The sequence below is a fragment of the Microcebus murinus genome, unplaced genomic scaffold (assembly GCF_040939455.1).
Source record: "Microcebus murinus isolate Inina unplaced genomic scaffold, M.murinus_Inina_mat1.0 scaf026_hap2_Mmur4.0, whole genome shotgun sequence".
Lineage (NCBI taxonomy): Eukaryota > Metazoa > Chordata > Mammalia > Primates > Cheirogaleidae > Microcebus > Microcebus murinus.
In genome coordinates, this window is record NW_027438972.1 from 1 (window position 1) to 17,898 (window position 17,898).

The 17,898-nt window shown below is 62.2% G+C and overlaps 4 pseudogenes; all 4 read left to right on the plus strand.

The window, feature by feature from the left end:
* The first annotated feature begins 2,836 nt into the window (after positions 1 to 2,836).
* On the plus strand, positions 2,837 to 2,955 carry LOC142868143 (uncharacterized; annotated as a pseudogene).
* A 3,814-nt stretch (positions 2,956 to 6,769) lies between these two features.
* LOC142868144 (uncharacterized) lies at positions 6,770 to 6,888 on the plus strand (annotated as a pseudogene).
* A 3,826-nt stretch (positions 6,889 to 10,714) lies between these two features.
* LOC142868145 (uncharacterized) lies at positions 10,715 to 10,833 on the plus strand (annotated as a pseudogene).
* Positions 10,834 to 14,653: 3,820 nt separating this feature from the next.
* LOC142868146 (uncharacterized) lies at positions 14,654 to 14,772 on the plus strand (annotated as a pseudogene).
* The last annotated feature ends 3,126 nt before the right edge of the window (positions 14,773 to 17,898 follow it).

The following is a 17,898-nucleotide window of genomic DNA, read 5'->3' on the forward strand; positions in this document are numbered from 1 at the left end:
CCCCTCGGGTCAGAGCTTCAAGTGCGCCCATCCCCCAGTCGGTGCGTACCCACCCCATTCCTAATGGATGTGTATGCCCATCCCCTCCCCCCACCCGCCCGACACCCACCCGAAGAAGGTGATTCCTCTGTGTCCACTTAGGTGTCCATCGGTTCGTACCCATTTGCTGGTGAGCGCGAGCACGTGGTGCTCGTGTGTCCATTCTTGGGATACTTGGCTTACTGGAACGGGTTCCAGCTCTGGCCAGGAGAACCACGAGAGGTGCCCCCTCACCGCTGCTCCTCATAGCCGAATAGCACTCCGTGGTGTCCACGCGCCACATTTTATTTACCCACTCGTGGGTCGATGGGCACTCGGGTGGCTTCCAGGTCTTTGCGATTGTGACTTGTGCCCTGACACGAACCCTAACCCTTACCCAGCCCGTCTCCTCCACGGCCCCTGCCTGACTGACTCCTTCCCGCCCGGCCTATCACCTGTCACCGTCCTCGGCCCCTGCCTGACGGGGCTCCTCCGTCGCCTGGGCCTTCCAAGGGCTTGGTGTGGACGCTGGTTCCAGGACGCCCTCCCAGGAACCCGGTAGCAGGGCGGCCGCAGCGTCTCGCGCAACCCAACCGTCCGCCGGCTGGCCGCCATCGCTAAGTGGCCTGCGGGGGACGTGCTCCCGCTGTGCCGTGGGGGCCCAGCCTGGTGTCTTCTCTGAGGCCCCGCGGCTGCCGCTCCCCGCAAGGGGATAGCCGCGGAGGTGGGGACCGCCTCCTCATGGGGACGTACACCCAGCTCTCCACGTCGGATTCCGGGGCTCTCTGTCCTGCCAGAAGGCCCAGCTGGCCTGCGGGTCCTTAGAGTGGCAAAAACATCCGAAAACTGAGATGGAGGGTCCGGTGGGTGTCTGCACTTTTGTGCTGGGCACCCCAGGGAGGCCCGGGCGCTGGCTGGACAATGCGGTCTGCTGGGCTGGGGGGGGTTTGGAGGAGCAACTGATGCCCTTTGCACTTTGGGTAGCAAGTGTCTGAGGTGTCTCTGGGCCCTGTGCCATGTGGGGGCGGGGGCGGGGGCGGGGTGGGAGGAGGAGGAGGAGGAGGAGGAGGAGGAGGAGGAGGAGGAGGAGGAGGTGGGAAGGGCCGGGGCCTGCAGTCGTGTTCCCCGGGGTGGCACAGCATGTGGCTTCTTCCACAGGCTGCTTGGCCTGGGCTCCCTGCACCTGGGCCTTTGGAGGACTGGCCCTGTGCTTGCCAACACTTCCTGCAGGGACCCAGAGCTGGGAGGTTGCATCTCTCAGCCCTGGGTCGGGCAGAGCCCCAGCGGGCCATGCCCACAACCTCTCTCAGCAGGGGTCCCCCAGAAGGCTCCTTTGGGACCAGGATTCTCTTGCGGGTGACTCTTTAAGGTCTGGCCCCTGGATGGAGGGGCACCAGGAGTAGAGGAGCAGGAAGGGGAAGGGGGTGGCCATGCGAGGGGACACTTTCAGGCCAAGTCCCAGCTTCAGTCTGATCCTCCTGGGAACCCCGGGGTGGACATCACACCTCCTGGTTGCCCCGCTCTGAGACAAGGAGCCGGGCTTCGCATTCCCACAGCAGCCAGTCGTGGGCTGAGGACACCTGGGGCGTTGGGAACTCCCTGGCTTCTCCTTGGTTTAACATCTGGAGCTGCTTGTGAATTGTGCCGCCACACACACCCGAGTGCAGGTGTCTTCTGCACAGACTGGGGCCTCGCTCTTCTGAATGCCGCTAGCTCGCGACCCACCCACGGGTGAACCTGGTCAGGGTACTTTCTCTCAGGGGCAGACTCTGATCCGGGCGGGCTACCGGTGTCTCTGTTTGCTCCTTTCTTTCTTCCACTTTGGGAAAGGCTTCCTTACTGGGTGTGTTACTGGGTGTGGAAATCTCCTATGCCTTTCCTCGCCTATTCTGTCAGCTCTAAAATTCTCTTTCGGTTGCCACCCTCACAGATGGATTAGGAAACTCTTTGCGGTGCACTCATTAGTGAAATGACCTCAATGACGCTGGAATCCAATATCTAATCGCCGATTTTTAGCGAGTCCACACGCCAGGGTGGTTGGGGTCCAGTGCAGCCCCGGCCAGGCCCAGGCCCCTTGGACTGGGCCACAGGAGGACACAGAGGAGGGTCCCGGCCCCCACGGTAGGTAGAGGTGCGGGCAGTTCTCCAAGGGCTTGGGTGTTTTCCAGAGGGAGGAGATGGAGGGGACTGATTTCTTCAGCGCCCCACAAACCACGCCACCCCACCCCACCCATGGGACACATCCCGAGAGAGAGAGAGAGAGAGAGAGAGAGAGAGAGAGAGAGAGAGAGAGAGAGAGAGAGAGAGAGAGAGAGAGAGAGACGCCCCATACACTGGCTCCCCTCCCCCGTGCGCTGTGCCCCAGCCCTGGCCCGGGGGAATAGGCGGCCGCAGGGCCACAGGGTGGGGGGCGCAGCTGAAAGGGGTTGTGGGGGAGGGCCGCCCCTGGCTGGGGTCAAAGGGCGAGCGCCCCGCCCCTCCCGCCCGTGCGCTTGGGGTGGGGGGCGGGGAGGTGAAGGAGGCCAGGCAAGGAGAGGAAGGGGGCTTGAAGGTCTCCACCTTGGCGGGTCCAGCCGTGGAGGCGCATCTTGTGTGAGTGTGAGTGAGTGAGTGAGTGTGAGTGTGAGTGTGTGTGTATACAGAGACAGCCCCCAACCCCAGCCCGCCCCGCCTGTCACCCCCGTCCCTCGGAGCCCGCGGGACCCGGCCGGCGAACTCAACAGGCCCGACCCGGCGCGGGGCCTGGGGCGGGGGGAGGAGGCGGCGGGGAAGCGCAGAGAGGCTCGGCTTCTTGAGCGGGGCAGGGGCGCCCTCCGCCGTCCACGGCCACACCACCCCGAACGCGCCCGATCCCGTCTGGTCTCGGAAGCTAAGCAGGCTCGGGCCTGGTTAGAACTTGGATGGGAGACCGCCCGGGAATACCGGGTGCCGTAGGCTTCTTCTTTTTTTTTTTGCCTCTGGTTCTGTCGCGTTTCTGGGAGTGCGGGGGCGGCCCGGGGTGGGGGTGACCCCCACCCTCAGCGCCCGCCGCGGTGCCTGGCGCCCCAGCCCGCACCGTGGGGCCTCCTCTTGTCCCGAGCCGCGACACCGCCGCCACGCGGCAGCATGCGTGGCTTCTGGACAGTCAGGTCTCAGACCAAAGGTCTGCTCTGTGGGAGCCGACACGCTGGAGGAAACCTTGAGAGTCTGAGAGGGGAGGGAGTTCCAGAAGAAGGCCAGGATGTCATTTTGAGGGAGTATGTGACCAGAACTCCTCCCGTTGCTTTTGGGGTTCTATGGGCTACACGTAGGAATCTTTGGTGGTGGCACCTGATGTTGGGGGATCCGGAGTCACACCCAGACCTGCTCCACAGGCCTCCTTTTACTTTTCTCTTCGGATTCATTTTTTTTTTTTTTTTTTGAGACAGAGTCTCGGTTTGTTGCCCAGGCTAGAGTGAGTGCCGTGGCGTCAGCCTAGCTCACAGCAACTTCAAACTCCTGGGCTCCAGTGATCCTTCTGCCTCAGCCTCCCGGGTAGCTGGGACTGCAGGCATGCGCCACCATGCCCCGCTAATTTTTTATATATATATATCAGTTGGCCAATTAATTCCTTTCTATTTATAGTAGAGACGGGGTCTCGCTCTTGCTCAGGCTGGTTTTGAACTCCTGACCTTGAGCAATCCGCCCGCCTCGGCCTCCCAAGAGCTAGGATTACAGGCGTGAGCCACAGCGCCCGGCCGGATTCATTATTTTTAAAAAGTGTCTCTTATCTCTATTATTGCATTTTCTTTTCTCTCTCTTTTCAAGCAGATGATGGGAGTCCAAGTATTAAGGTGACATGTGTTGCCCGTGCCCCCCTCCCCCCCCCCCCGTGTTCTTATTCATTTACCTCTCATGTTGTTCCAGCATATTGTGGGGGCACCAATGTTAAGGTCGGGTGCGTTGCCCTCTCCCAGCCTCCCCCCTCGGGTCAGAGCTTCAAGTGCGCCCATCCCCCAGTCGGTGCGTACCCACCCCATTCCTAATGGATGTGTATGCCCATCCCCTCCCCCCACCCGCCCGACACCCACCCGAAGAAGGTGATTCCTCTGTGTCCACTTAGGTGTCCATCGGTTCGTACCCATTTGCTGGTGAGCGCGAGCACGTGGTGCTCGTGTGTCCATTCTTGGGATACTTGGCTTACTGGAACGGGTTCCAGCTCTGGCCAGGAGAACCACGAGAGGTGCCCCCTCACCGCTGCTCCTCATAGCCGAATAGCACTCCGTGGTGTCCACGCGCCACATTTTATTTACCCACTCGTGGGTCGATGGGCACTCGGGTGGCTTCCAGGTCTTTGCGATTGTGACTTGTGCCCTGACACGAACCCTAACCCTTACCCAGCCCGTCTCCTCCACGGCCCCTGCCTGACTGACTCCTTCCCGCCCGGCCTATCACCTGTCACCGTCCTCGGCCCCTGCCTGACGGGGCTCCTCCGTCGCCTGGGCCTTCCAAGGGCTTGGTGTGGACGCTGGTTCCAGGACGCCCTCCCAGGAACCCGGTAGCAGGGCGGCCGCAGCGTCTCGCGCAACCCAACCGTCCGCCGGCTGGCCGCCATCGCTAAGTGGCCTGCGGGGGACGTGCTCCCGCTGTGCCGTGGGGGCCCAGCCTGGTGTCTTCTCTGAGGCCCCGCGGCTGCCGCTCCCCGCAAGGGGATAGCCGCGGAGGTGGGGACCGCCTCCTCATGGGGACGTACACCCAGCTCTCCACGTCGGATTCCGGGGCTCTCTGTCCTGCCAGAAGGCCCAGCTGGCCTGCGGGTCCTTAGAGTGGCAAAAACATCCGAGGGTCCGGTGGGTGTCTGCACTTTTGTGCTGGGCACCCCAGGGAGGCCCGGGCGCTGGCTGGACAATGCGGTCTGCTGGGCTGGGGGGGGTTTGGAGGAGCAACTGATGCCCTTTGCACTTTGGGTAGCAAGTGTCTGAGGTGTCTCTGGGCCCTGTGCCATGTGGGGGCGGGGGCGGGGGCGGGGTGGGAGGAGGAGGAGGAGGAGGAGGAGGAGGAGGAGGAGGAGGAGGAGGAGGTGGGAAGGGCCGGGGCCTGCAGTCGTGTTCCCCGGGGTGGCACAGCATGTGGCTTCTTCCACAGGCTGCTTGGCCTGGGCTCCCTGCACCTGGGCCTTTGGAGGACTGGCCCTGTGCTTGCCAACACTTCCTGCAGGGACCCAGAGCTGGGAGGTTGCATCTCTCAGCCCTGGGTCGGGCAGAGCCCCAGCGGGCCATGCCCACAACCTCTCTCAGCAGGGGTCCCCCAGAAGGCTCCTTTGGGACCAGGATTCTCTTGCGGGTGACTCTTTAAGGTCTGGCCCCTGGATGGAGGGGCACCAGGAGTAGAGGAGCAGGAAGGGGAAGGGGGTGGCCATGCGAGGGGACACTTTCAGGCCAAGTCCCAGCTTCAGTCTGATCCTCCTGGGAACCCCGGGGTGGACATCACACCTCCTGGTTGCCCCGCTCTGAGACAAGGAGCCGGGCTTCGCATTCCCACAGCAGCCAGTCGTGGGCTGAGGACACCTGGGGCGTTGGGAACTCCCTGGCTTCTCCTTGGTTTAACATCTGGAGCTGCTTGTGAATTGTGCCGCCACACACACCCGAGTGCAGGTGTCTTCTGCACAGACTGGGGCCTCGCTCTTCTGAATGCCGCTAGCTCGCGACCCACCCACGGGTGAACCTGGTCAGGGTACTTTCTCTCAGGGGCAGACTCTGATCCGGGCGGGCTACCGGTGTCTCTGTTTGCTCCTTTCTTTCTTCCACTTTGGGAAAGGCTTCCTTACTGGGTGTGGAAATCTCCTATGCCTTTCCTCGCCTATTCTGTCAGCTCTAAAATTCTCTTTCGGTTGCCACCCTCACAGATGGATTAGGAAACTCTTTGCGGTGCACTCATTAGTGAAATGACCTCAATGACGCTGGAATCCAATATCTAATCGCCGATTTTTAGCGAGTCCACACGCCAGGGTGGTTGGGGTCCAGTGCAGCCCCGGCCAGGCCCAGGCCCCTTGGACTGGGCCACAGGAGGACACAGAGGAGGGTCCCGGCCCCCACGGTAGGTAGAGGTGCGGGCAGTTCTCCAAGGGCTTGGGTGTTTTCCAGAGGGAGGAGATGGAGGGGACTGATTTCTTCAGCGCCCCACAAACCACGCCACCCCACCCCACCCATGGGACACATCCCGAGAGAGAGAGAGAGAGAGAGAGAGAGAGAGAGAGAGAGAGAGAGAGAGAGAGAGAGAGAGAGAGAGAGAGAGAGACGCCCCATACACTGGCTCCCCTCCCCCGTGCGCTGTGCCCCAGCCCTGGCCCGGGGGAATAGGCGGCCGCAGGGCCACAGGGTGGGGGGCGCAGCTGAAAGGGGTTGTGGGGGAGGGCCGCCCCTGGCTGGGGTCAAAGGGCGAGCGCCCCGCCCCTCCCGCCCGTGCGCTTGGGGTGGGGGGCGGGGAGGTGAAGGAGGCCAGGCAAGGAGAGGAAGGGGGCTTGAAGGTCTCCACCTTGGCGGGTCCAGCCGTGGAGGCGCATCTTGTGTGAGTGTGAGTGAGTGAGTGAGTGTGAGTGTGAGTGTGTGTGTATACAGAGACAGCCCCCAACCCCAGCCCGCCCCGCCTGTCACCCCCGTCCCTCGGAGCCCGCGGGACCCGGCCGGCGAACTCAACAGGCCCGACCCGGCGCGGGGCCTGGGGCGGGGGGAGGAGGCGGCGGGGAAGCGCAGAGAGGCTCGGCTTCTTGAGCGGGGCAGGGGCGCCCTCCGCCGTCCACGGCCACACCACCCCGAACGCGCCCGATCCCGTCTGGTCTCGGAAGCTAAGCAGGCTCGGGCCTGGTTAGAACTTGGATGGGAGACCGCCCGGGAATACCGGGTGCCGTAGGCTTCTTCTTTTTTTTTTTGCCTCTGGTTCTGTCGCGTTTCTGGGAGTGCGGGGGCGGCCCGGGGTGGGGGTGACCCCCACCCTCAGCGCCCGCCGCGGTGCCTGGCGCCCCAGCCCGCACCGTGGGGCCTCCTCTTGTCCCGAGCCGCGACACCGCCGCCACGCGGCAGCATGCGTGGCTTCTGGACAGTCAGGTCTCAGACCAAAGGTCTGCTCTGTGGGAGCCGACACGCTGGAGGAAACCTTGAGAGTCTGAGAGGGGAGGGAGTTCCAGAAGAAGGCCAGGATGTCATTTTGAGGGAGTATGTGACCAGAACTCCTCCCGTTGCTTTTGGGGTTCTATGGGCTACACGTAGGAATCTTTGGTGGTGGCACCTGATGTTGGGGGATCCGGAGTCACACCCAGACCTGCTCCACAGGCCTCCTTTTACTTTTCTCTTCGGATTCATTTTTTTTTTTTTTTTTGAGACAGAGTCTCGGTTTGTTGCCCAGGCTAGAGTGAGTGCCGTGGCGTCAGCCTAGCTCACAGCAACTTCAAACTCCTGGGCTCCAGTGATCCTTCTGCCTCAGCCTCCCGGGTAGCTGGGACTGCAGGCATGCGCCACCATGCCCCGCTAATTTTTTATATATATATATCAGTTGGCCAATTAATTCCTTTCTATTTATAGTAGAGACGGGGTCTCGCTCTTGCTCAGGCTGGTTTTGAACTCCTGACCTTGAGCAATCCGCCCGCCTCGGCCTCCCAAGAGCTAGGATTACAGGCGTGAGCCACAGCGCCCGGCCGGATTCATTATTTTTAAAAAGTGTCTCTTATCTCTATTATTGCATTTTCTTTTCTCTCTCTTTTCAAGCAGATGATGGGAGTCCAAGTATTAAGGTGACATGTGTTGCCCGTGCCCCCCTCCCCCCCCCCCCGTGTTCTTATTCATTTACCTCTCATGTTGTTCCAGCATATTGTGGGGGCACCAATGTTAAGGTCGGGTGCGTTGCCCTCTCCCAGCCTCCCCCCTCGGGTCAGAGCTTCAAGTGCGCCCATCCCCCAGTCGGTGCGTACCCACCCCATTCCTAATGGATGTGTATGCCCATCCCCTCCCCCCACCCGCCCGACACCCACCCGAAGAAGGTGATTCCTCTGTGTCCACTTAGGTGTCCATCGGTTCGTACCCATTTGCTGGTGAGCGCGAGCACGTGGTGCTCGTGTGTCCATTCTTGGGATACTTGGCTTACTGGAACGGGTTCCAGCTCTGGCCAGGAGAACCACGAGAGGTGCCCCCTCACCGCTGCTCCTCATAGCCGAATAGCACTCCGTGGTGTCCACGCGCCACATTTTATTTACCCACTCGTGGGTCGATGGGCACTCGGGTGGCTTCCAGGTCTTTGCGATTGTGACTTGTGCCCTGACACGAACCCTAACCCTTACCCAGCCCGTCTCCTCCACGGCCCCTGCCTGACTGACTCCTTCCCGCCCGGCCTATCACCTGTCACCGTCCTCGGCCCCTGCCTGACGGGGCTCCTCCGTCGCCTGGGCCTTCCAAGGGCTTGGTGTGGACGCTGGTTCCAGGACGCCCTCCCAGGAACCCGGTAGCAGGGCGGCCGCAGCGTCTCGCGCAACCCAACCGTCCGCCGGCTGGCCGCCATCGCTAAGTGGCCTGCGGGGGACGTGCTCCCGCTGTGCCGTGGGGGCCCAGCCTGGTGTCTTCTCTGAGGCCCCGCGGCTGCCGCTCCCCGCAAGGGGATAGCCGCGGAGGTGGGGACCGCCTCCTCATGGGGACGTACACCCAGCTCTCCACGTCGGATTCCGGGGCTCTCTGTCCTGCCAGAAGGCCCAGCTGGCCTGCGGGTCCTTAGAGTGGCAAAAACATCCGAAAACTGAGATGGAGGGTCCGGTGGGTGTCTGCACTTTTGTGCTGGGCACCCCAGGGAGGCCCGGGCGCTGGCTGGACAATGCGGTCTGCTGGGCTGGGGGGGGTTTGGAGGAGCAACTGATGCCCTTTGCACTTTGGGTAGCAAGTGTCTGAGGTGTCTCTGGGCCCTGTGCCATGTGGGGGCGGGGGCGGGGGCGGGGTGGGAGGAGGAGGAGGAGGAGGAGGAGGAGGAGGAGGAGGAGGAGGAGGAGGTGGGAAGGGCCGGGGCCTGCAGTCGTGTTCCCCGGGGTGGCACAGCATGTGGCTTCTTCCACAGGCTGCTTGGCCTGGGCTCCCTGCACCTGGGCCTTTGGAGGACTGGCCCTGTGCTTGCCAACACTTCCTGCAGGGACCCAGAGCTGGGAGGTTGCATCTCTCAGCCCTGGGTCGGGCAGAGCCCCAGCGGGCCATGCCCACAACCTCTCTCAGCAGGGGTCCCCCAGAAGGCTCCTTTGGGACCAGGATTCTCTTGCGGGTGACTCTTTAAGGTCTGGCCCCTGGATGGAGGGGCACCAGGAGTAGAGGAGCAGGAAGGGGAAGGGGGTGGCCATGCGAGGGGACACTTTCAGGCCAAGTCCCAGCTTCAGTCTGATCCTCCTGGGAACCCCGGGGTGGACATCACACCTCCTGGTTGCCCCGCTCTGAGACAAGGAGCCGGGCTTCGCATTCCCACAGCAGCCAGTCGTGGGCTGAGGACACCTGGGGCGTTGGGAACTCCCTGGCTTCTCCTTGGTTTAACATCTGGAGCTGCTTGTGAATTGTGCCGCCACACACACCCGAGTGCAGGTGTCTTCTGCACAGACTGGGGCCTCGCTCTTCTGAATGCCGCTAGCTCGCGACCCACCCACGGGTGAACCTGGTCAGGGTACTTTCTCTCAGGGGCAGACTCTGATCCGGGCGGGCTACCGGTGTCTCTGTTTGCTCCTTTCTTTCTTCCACTTTGGGAAAGGCTTCCTTACTGGGTGTGGAAATCTCCTATGCCTTTCCTCGCCTATTCTGTCAGCTCTAAAATTCTCTTTCGGTTGCCACCCTCACAGATGGATTAGGAAACTCTTTGCGGTGCACTCATTAGTGAAATGACCTCAATGACGCTGGAATCCAATATCTAATCGCCGATTTTTAGCGAGTCCACACGCCAGGGTGGTTGGGGTCCAGTGCAGCCCCGGCCAGGCCCAGGCCCCTTGGACTGGGCCACAGGAGGACACAGAGGAGGGTCCCGGCCCCCACGGTAGGTAGAGGTGCGGGCAGTTCTCCAAGGGCTTGGGTGTTTTCCAGAGGGAGGAGATGGAGGGGACTGATTTCTTCAGCGCCCCACAAACCACGCCACCCCACCCCACCCATGGGACACATCCCGAGAGAGAGAGAGAGAGAGAGAGAGAGAGAGAGAGAGAGAGAGAGAGAGAGAGAGAGAGAGAGAGAGAGAGAGAGACGCCCCATACACTGGCTCCCCTCCCCCGTGCGCTGTGCCCCAGCCCTGGCCCGGGGGAATAGGCGGCCGCAGGGCCACAGGGTGGGGGGCGCAGCTGAAAGGGGTTGTGGGGGAGGGCCGCCCCTGGCTGGGGTCAAAGGGCGAGCGCCCCGCCCCTCCCGCCCGTGCGCTTGGGGTGGGGGGCGGGGAGGTGAAGGAGGCCAGGCAAGGAGAGGAAGGGGGCTTGAAGGTCTCCACCTTGGCGGGTCCAGCCGTGGAGGCGCATCTTGTGTGAGTGTGAGTGAGTGAGTGAGTGTGAGTGTGAGTGTGTGTGTATACAGAGACAGCCCCCAACCCCAGCCCGCCCCGCCTGTCACCCCCGTCCCTCGGAGCCCGCGGGACCCGGCCGGCGAACTCAACAGGCCCGACCCGGCGCGGGGCCTGGGGCGGGGGGAGGAGGCGGCGGGGAAGCGCAGAGAGGCTCGGCTTCTTGAGCGGGGCAGGGGCGCCCTCCGCCGTCCACGGCCACACCACCCCGAACGCGCCCGATCCCGTCTGGTCTCGGAAGCTAAGCAGGCTCGGGCCTGGTTAGAACTTGGATGGGAGACCGCCCGGGAATACCGGGTGCCGTAGGCTTCTTCTTTTTTTTTTTGCCTCTGGTTCTGTCGCGTTTCTGGGAGTGCGGGGGCGGCCCGGGGTGGGGGTGACCCCCACCCTCAGCGCCCGCCGCGGTGCCTGGCGCCCCAGCCCGCACCGTGGGGCCTCCTCTTGTCCCGAGCCGCGACACCGCCGCCACGCGGCAGCATGCGTGGCTTCTGGACAGTCAGGTCTCAGACCAAAGGTCTGCTCTGTGGGAGCCGACACGCTGGAGGAAACCTTGAGAGTCTGAGAGGGGAGGGAGTTCCAGAAGAAGGCCAGGATGTCATTTTGAGGGAGTATGTGACCAGAACTCCTCCCGTTGCTTTTGGGGTTCTATGGGCTACACGTAGGAATCTTTGGTGGTGGCACCTGATGTTGGGGGATCCGGAGTCACACCCAGACCTGCTCCACAGGCCTCCTTTTACTTTTCTCTTCGGATTCATTTTTTTTTTTTTTTTTGAGACAGAGTCTCGGTTTGTTGCCCAGGCTAGAGTGAGTGCCGTGGCGTCAGCCTAGCTCACAGCAACTTCAAACTCCTGGGCTCCAGTGATCCTTCTGCCTCAGCCTCCCGGGTAGCTGGGACTGCAGGCATGCGCCACCATGCCCCGCTAATTTTTTATATATATATATCAGTTGGCCAATTAATTCCTTTCTATTTATAGTAGAGACGGGGTCTCGCTCTTGCTCAGGCTGGTTTTGAACTCCTGACCTTGAGCAATCCGCCCGCCTCGGCCTCCCAAGAGCTAGGATTACAGGCGTGAGCCACAGCGCCCGGCCGGATTCATTATTTTTAAAAAGTGTCTCTTATCTCTATTATTGCATTTTCTTTTCTCTCTCTTTTCAAGCAGATGATGGGAGTCCAAGTATTAAGGTGACATGTGTTGCCCGTGCCCCCCTCCCCCCCCCCCCGTGTTCTTATTCATTTACCTCTCATGTTGTTCCAGCATATTGTGGGGGCACCAATGTTAAGGTCGGGTGCGTTGCCCTCTCCCAGCCTCCCCCCTCGGGTCAGAGCTTCAAGTGCGCCCATCCCCCAGTCGGTGCGTACCCACCCCATTCCTAATGGATGTGTATGCCCATCCCCTCCCCCCACCCGCCCGACACCCACCCGAAGAAGGTGATTCCTCTGTGTCCACTTAGGTGTCCATCGGTTCGTACCCATTTGCTGGTGAGCGCGAGCACGTGGTGCTCGTGTGTCCATTCTTGGGATACTTGGCTTACTGGAACGGGTTCCAGCTCTGGCCAGGAGAACCACGAGAGGTGCCCCCTCACCGCTGCTCCTCATAGCCGAATAGCACTCCGTGGTGTCCACGCGCCACATTTTATTTACCCACTCGTGGGTCGATGGGCACTCGGGTGGCTTCCAGGTCTTTGCGATTGTGACTTGTGCCCTGACACGAACCCTAACCCTTACCCAGCCCGTCTCCTCCACGGCCCCTGCCTGACTGACTCCTTCCCGCCCGGCCTATCACCTGTCACCGTCCTCGGCCCCTGCCTGACGGGGCTCCTCCGTCGCCTGGGCCTTCCAAGGGCTTGGTGTGGACGCTGGTTCCAGGACGCCCTCCCAGGAACCCGGTAGCAGGGCGGCCGCAGCGTCTCGCGCAACCCAACCGTCCGCCGGCTGGCCGCCATCGCTAAGTGGCCTGCGGGGGACGTGCTCCCGCTGTGCCGTGGGGGCCCAGCCTGGTGTCTTCTCTGAGGCCCCGCGGCTGCCGCTCCCCGCAAGGGGATAGCCGCGGAGGTGGGGACCGCCTCCTCATGGGGACGTACACCCAGCTCTCCACGTCGGATTCCGGGGCTCTCTGTCCTGCCAGAAGGCCCAGCTGGCCTGCGGGTCCTTAGAGTGGCAAAAACATCCGAAAACTGAGATGGAGGGTCCGGTGGGTGTCTGCACTTTTGTGCTGGGCACCCCAGGGAGGCCCGGGCGCTGGCTGGACAATGCGGTCTGCTGGGCTGGGGGGGGTTTGGAGGAGCAACTGATGCCCTTTGCACTTTGGGTAGCAAGTGTCTGAGGTGTCTCTGGGCCCTGTGCCATGTGGGGGCGGGGGCGGGGGCGGGGTGGGAGGAGGAGGAGGAGGAGGAGGAGGAGGAGGAGGAGGAGGAGGAGGAGGTGGGAAGGGCCGGGGCCTGCAGTCGTGTTCCCCGGGGTGGCACAGCATGTGGCTTCTTCCACAGGCTGCTTGGCCTGGGCTCCCTGCACCTGGGCCTTTGGAGGACTGGCCCTGTGCTTGCCAACACTTCCTGCAGGGACCCAGAGCTGGGAGGTTGCATCTCTCAGCCCTGGGTCGGGCAGAGCCCCAGCGGGCCATGCCCACAACCTCTCTCAGCAGGGGTCCCCCAGAAGGCTCCTTTGGGACCAGGATTCTCTTGCGGGTGACTCTTTAAGGTCTGGCCCCTGGATGGAGGGGCACCAGGAGTAGAGGAGCAGGAAGGGGAAGGGGGTGGCCATGCGAGGGGACACTTTCAGGCCAAGTCCCAGCTTCAGTCTGATCCTCCTGGGAACCCCGGGGTGGACATCACACCTCCTGGTTGCCCCGCTCTGAGACAAGGAGCCGGGCTTCGCATTCCCACAGCAGCCAGTCGTGGGCTGAGGACACCTGGGGCGTTGGGAACTCCCTGGCTTCTCCTTGGTTTAACATCTGGAGCTGCTTGTGAATTGTGCCGCCACACACACCCGAGTGCAGGTGTCTTCTGCACAGACTGGGGCCTCGCTCTTCTGAATGCCGCTAGCTCGCGACCCACCCACGGGTGAACCTGGTCAGGGTACTTTCTCTCAGGGGCAGACTCTGATCCGGGCGGGCTACCGGTGTCTCTGTTTGCTCCTTTCTTTCTTCCACTTTGGGAAAGGCTTCCTTACTGGGTGTGGAAATCTCCTATGCCTTTCCTCGCCTATTCTGTCAGCTCTAAAATTCTCTTTCGGTTGCCACCCTCACAGATGGATTAGGAAACTCTTTGCGGTGCACTCATTAGTGAAATGACCTCAATGACGCTGGAATCCAATATCTAATCGCCGATTTTTAGCGAGTCCACACGCCAGGGTGGTTGGGGTCCAGTGCAGCCCCGGCCAGGCCCAGGCCCCTTGGACTGGGCCACAGGAGGACACAGAGGAGGGTCCCGGCCCCCACGGTAGGTAGAGGTGCGGGCAGTTCTCCAAGGGCTTGGGTGTTTTCCAGAGGGAGGAGATGGAGGGGACTGATTTCTTCAGCGCCCCACAAACCACGCCACCCCACCCCACCCATGGGACACATCCCGAGAGAGAGAGAGAGAGAGAGAGAGAGAGAGAGAGAGAGAGAGAGAGAGAGAGAGAGAGAGAGAGAGAGACGCCCCATACACTGGCTCCCCTCCCCCGTGCGCTGTGCCCCAGCCCTGGCCCGGGGGAATAGGCGGCCGCAGGGCCACAGGGTGGGGGGCGCAGCTGAAAGGGGTTGTGGGGGAGGGCCGCCCCTGGCTGGGGTCAAAGGGCGAGCGCCCCGCCCCTCCCGCCCGTGCGCTTGGGGTGGGGGGCGGGGAGGTGAAGGAGGCCAGGCAAGGAGAGGAAGGGGGCTTGAAGGTCTCCACCTTGGCGGGTCCAGCCGTGGAGGCGCATCTTGTGTGAGTGTGAGTGAGTGAGTGAGTGTGAGTGTGAGTGTGTGTGTATACAGAGACAGCCCCCAACCCCAGCCCGCCCCGCCTGTCACCCCCGTCCCTCGGAGCCCGCGGGACCCGGCCGGCGAACTCAACAGGCCCGACCCGGCGCGGGGCCTGGGGCGGGGGGAGGAGGCGGCGGGGAAGCGCAGAGAGGCTCGGCTTCTTGAGCGGGGCAGGGGCGCCCTCCGCCGTCCACGGCCACACCACCCCGAACGCGCCCGATCCCGTCTGGTCTCGGAAGCTAAGCAGGCTCGGGCCTGGTTAGAACTTGGATGGGAGACCGCCCGGGAATACCGGGTGCCGTAGGCTTCTTCTTTTTTTTTTTGCCTCTGGTTCTGTCGCGTTTCTGGGAGTGCGGGGGCGGCCCGGGGTGGGGGTGACCCCCACCCTCAGCGCCCGCCGCGGTGCCTGGCGCCCCAGCCCGCACCGTGGGGCCTCCTCTTGTCCCGAGCCGCGACACCGCCGCCACGCGGCAGCATGCGTGGCTTCTGGACAGTCAGGTCTCAGACCAAAGGTCTGCTCTGTGGGAGCCGACACGCTGGAGGAAACCTTGAGAGTCTGAGAGGGGAGGGAGTTCCAGAAGAAGGCCAGGATGTCATTTTGAGGGAGTATGTGACCAGAACTCCTCCCGTTGCTTTTGGGGTTCTATGGGCTACACGTAGGAATCTTTGGTGGTGGCACCTGATGTTGGGGGATCCGGAGTCACACCCAGACCTGCTCCACAGGCCTCCTTTTACTTTTCTCTTCGGATTCATTTTTTTTTTTTTTTTTGAGACAGAGTCTCGGTTTGTTGCCCAGGCTAGAGTGAGTGCCGTGGCGTCAGCCTAGCTCACAGCAACTTCAAACTCCTGGGCTCCAGTGATCCTTCTGCCTCAGCCTCCCGGGTAGCTGGGACTGCAGGCATGCGCCACCATGCCCCGCTAATTTTTTATATATATATATCAGTTGGCCAATTAATTCCTTTCTATTTATAGTAGAGACGGGGTCTCGCTCTTGCTCAGGCTGGTTTTGAACTCCTGACCTTGAGCAATCCGCCCGCCTCGGCCTCCCAAGAGCTAGGATTACAGGCGTGAGCCACAGCGCCCGGCCGGATTCATTATTTTTAAAAAGTGTCTCTTATCTCTATTATTGCATTTTCTTTTCTCTCTCTTTTCAAGCAGATGATGGGAGTCCAAGTATTAAGGTGACATGTGTTGCCCGTGCCCCCCTCCCCCCCCCCCCGTGTTCTTATTCATTTACCTCTCATGTTGTTCCAGCATATTGTGGGGGCACCAATGTTAAGGTCGGGTGCGTTGCCCTCTCCCAGCCTCCCCCCTCGGGTCAGAGCTTCAAGTGCGCCCATCCCCCAGTCGGTGCGTACCCACCCCATTCCTAATGGATGTGTATGCCCATCCCCTCCCCCCACCCGCCCGACACCCACCCGAAGAAGGTGATTCCTCTGTGTCCACTTAGGTGTCCATCGGTTCGTACCCATTTGCTGGTGAGCGCGAGCACGTGGTGCTCGTGTGTCCATTCTTGGGATACTTGGCTTACTGGAACGGGTTCCAGCTCTGGCCAGGAGAACCACGAGAGGTGCCCCCTCACCGCTGCTCCTCATAGCCGAATAGCACTCCGTGGTGTCCACGCGCCACATTTTATTTACCCACTCGTGGGTCGATGGGCACTCGGGTGGCTTCCAGGTCTTTGCGATTGTGACTTGTGCCCTGACACGAACCCTAACCCTTACCCAGCCCGTCTCCTCCACGGCCCCTGCCTGACTGACTCCTTCCCGCCCGGCCTATCACCTGTCACCGTCCTCGGCCCCTGCCTGACGGGGCTCCTCCGTCGCCTGGGCCTTCCAAGGGCTTGGTGTGGACGCTGGTTCCAGGACGCCCTCCCAGGAACCCGGTAGCAGGGCGGCCGCAGCGTCTCGCGCAACCCAACCGTCCGCCGGCTGGCCGCCATCGCTAAGTGGCCTGCGGGGGACGTGCTCCCGCTGTGCCGTGGGGGCCCAGCCTGGTGTCTTCTCTGAGGCCCCGCGGCTGCCGCTCCCCGCAAGGGGATAGCCGCGGAGGTGGGGACCGCCTCCTCATGGGGACGTACACCCAGCTCTCCACGTCGGATTCCGGGGCTCTCTGTCCTGCCAGAAGGCCCAGCTGGCCTGCGGGTCCTTAGAGTGGCAAAAACATCCGAAAACTGAGATGGAGGGTCCGGTGGGTGTCTGCACTTTTGTGCTGGGCACCCCAGGGAGGCCCGGGCGCTGGCTGGACAATGCGGTCTGCTGGGCTGGGGGGGGTTTGGAGGAGCAACTGATGCCCTTTGCACTTTGGGTAGCAAGTGTCTGAGGTGTCTCTGGGCCCTGTGCCATGTGGGGGCGGGGGCGGGGGCGGGGTGGGAGGAGGAGGAGGAGGAGGAGGAGGAGGAGGAGGAGGAGGAGGAGGAGGTGGGAAGGGCCGGGGCCTGCAGTCGTGTTCCCCGGGGTGGCACAGCATGTGGCTTCTTCCACAGGCTGCTTGGCCTGGGCTCCCTGCACCTGGGCCTTTGGAGGACTGGCCCTGTGCTTGCCAACACTTCCTGCAGGGACCCAGAGCTGGGAGGTTGCATCTCTCAGCCCTGGGTCGGGCAGAGCCCCAGCGGGCCATGCCCACAACCTCTCTCAGCAGGGGTCCCCCAGAAGGCTCCTTTGGGACCAGGATTCTCTTGCGGGTGACTCTTTAAGGTCTGGCCCCTGGATGGAGGGGCACCAGGAGTAGAGGAGCAGGAAGGGGAAGGGGGTGGCCATGCGAGGGGACACTTTCAGGCCAAGTCCCAGCTTCAGTCTGATCCTCCTGGGAACCCCGGGGTGGACATCACACCTCCTGGTTGCCCCGCTCTGAGACAAGGAGCCGGGCTTCGCATTCCCACAGCAGCCAGTCGTGGGCTGAGGACACCTGGGGCGTTGGGAACTCCCTGGCTTCTCCTTGGTTTAACATCTGGAGCTGCTTGTGAATTGTGCCGCCACACACACCCGAGTGCAGGTGTCTTCTGCACAGACTGGGGCCTCGCTCTTCTGAATGCCGCTAGCTCGCGACCCACCCACGGGTGAACCTGGTCAGGGTACTTTCTCTCAGGGGCAGACTCTGATCCGGGCGGGCTACCGGTGTCTCTGTTTGCTCCTTTCTTTCTTCCACTTTGGGAAAGGCTTCCTTACTGGGTGTGGAAATCTCCTATGCCTTTCCTCGCCTATTCTGTCAGCTCTAAAATTCTCTTTCGGTTGCCACCCTCACAGATGGATTAGGAAACTCTTTGCGGTGCACTCATTAGTGAAATGACCTCAATGACGCTGGAATCCAATATCTAATCGCCGATTTTTAGCGAGTCCACACGCCAGGGTGGTTGGGGTCCAGTGCAGCCCCGGCCAGGCCCAGGCCCCTTGGACTGGGCCACAGGAGGACACAGAGGAGGGTCCCGGCCCCC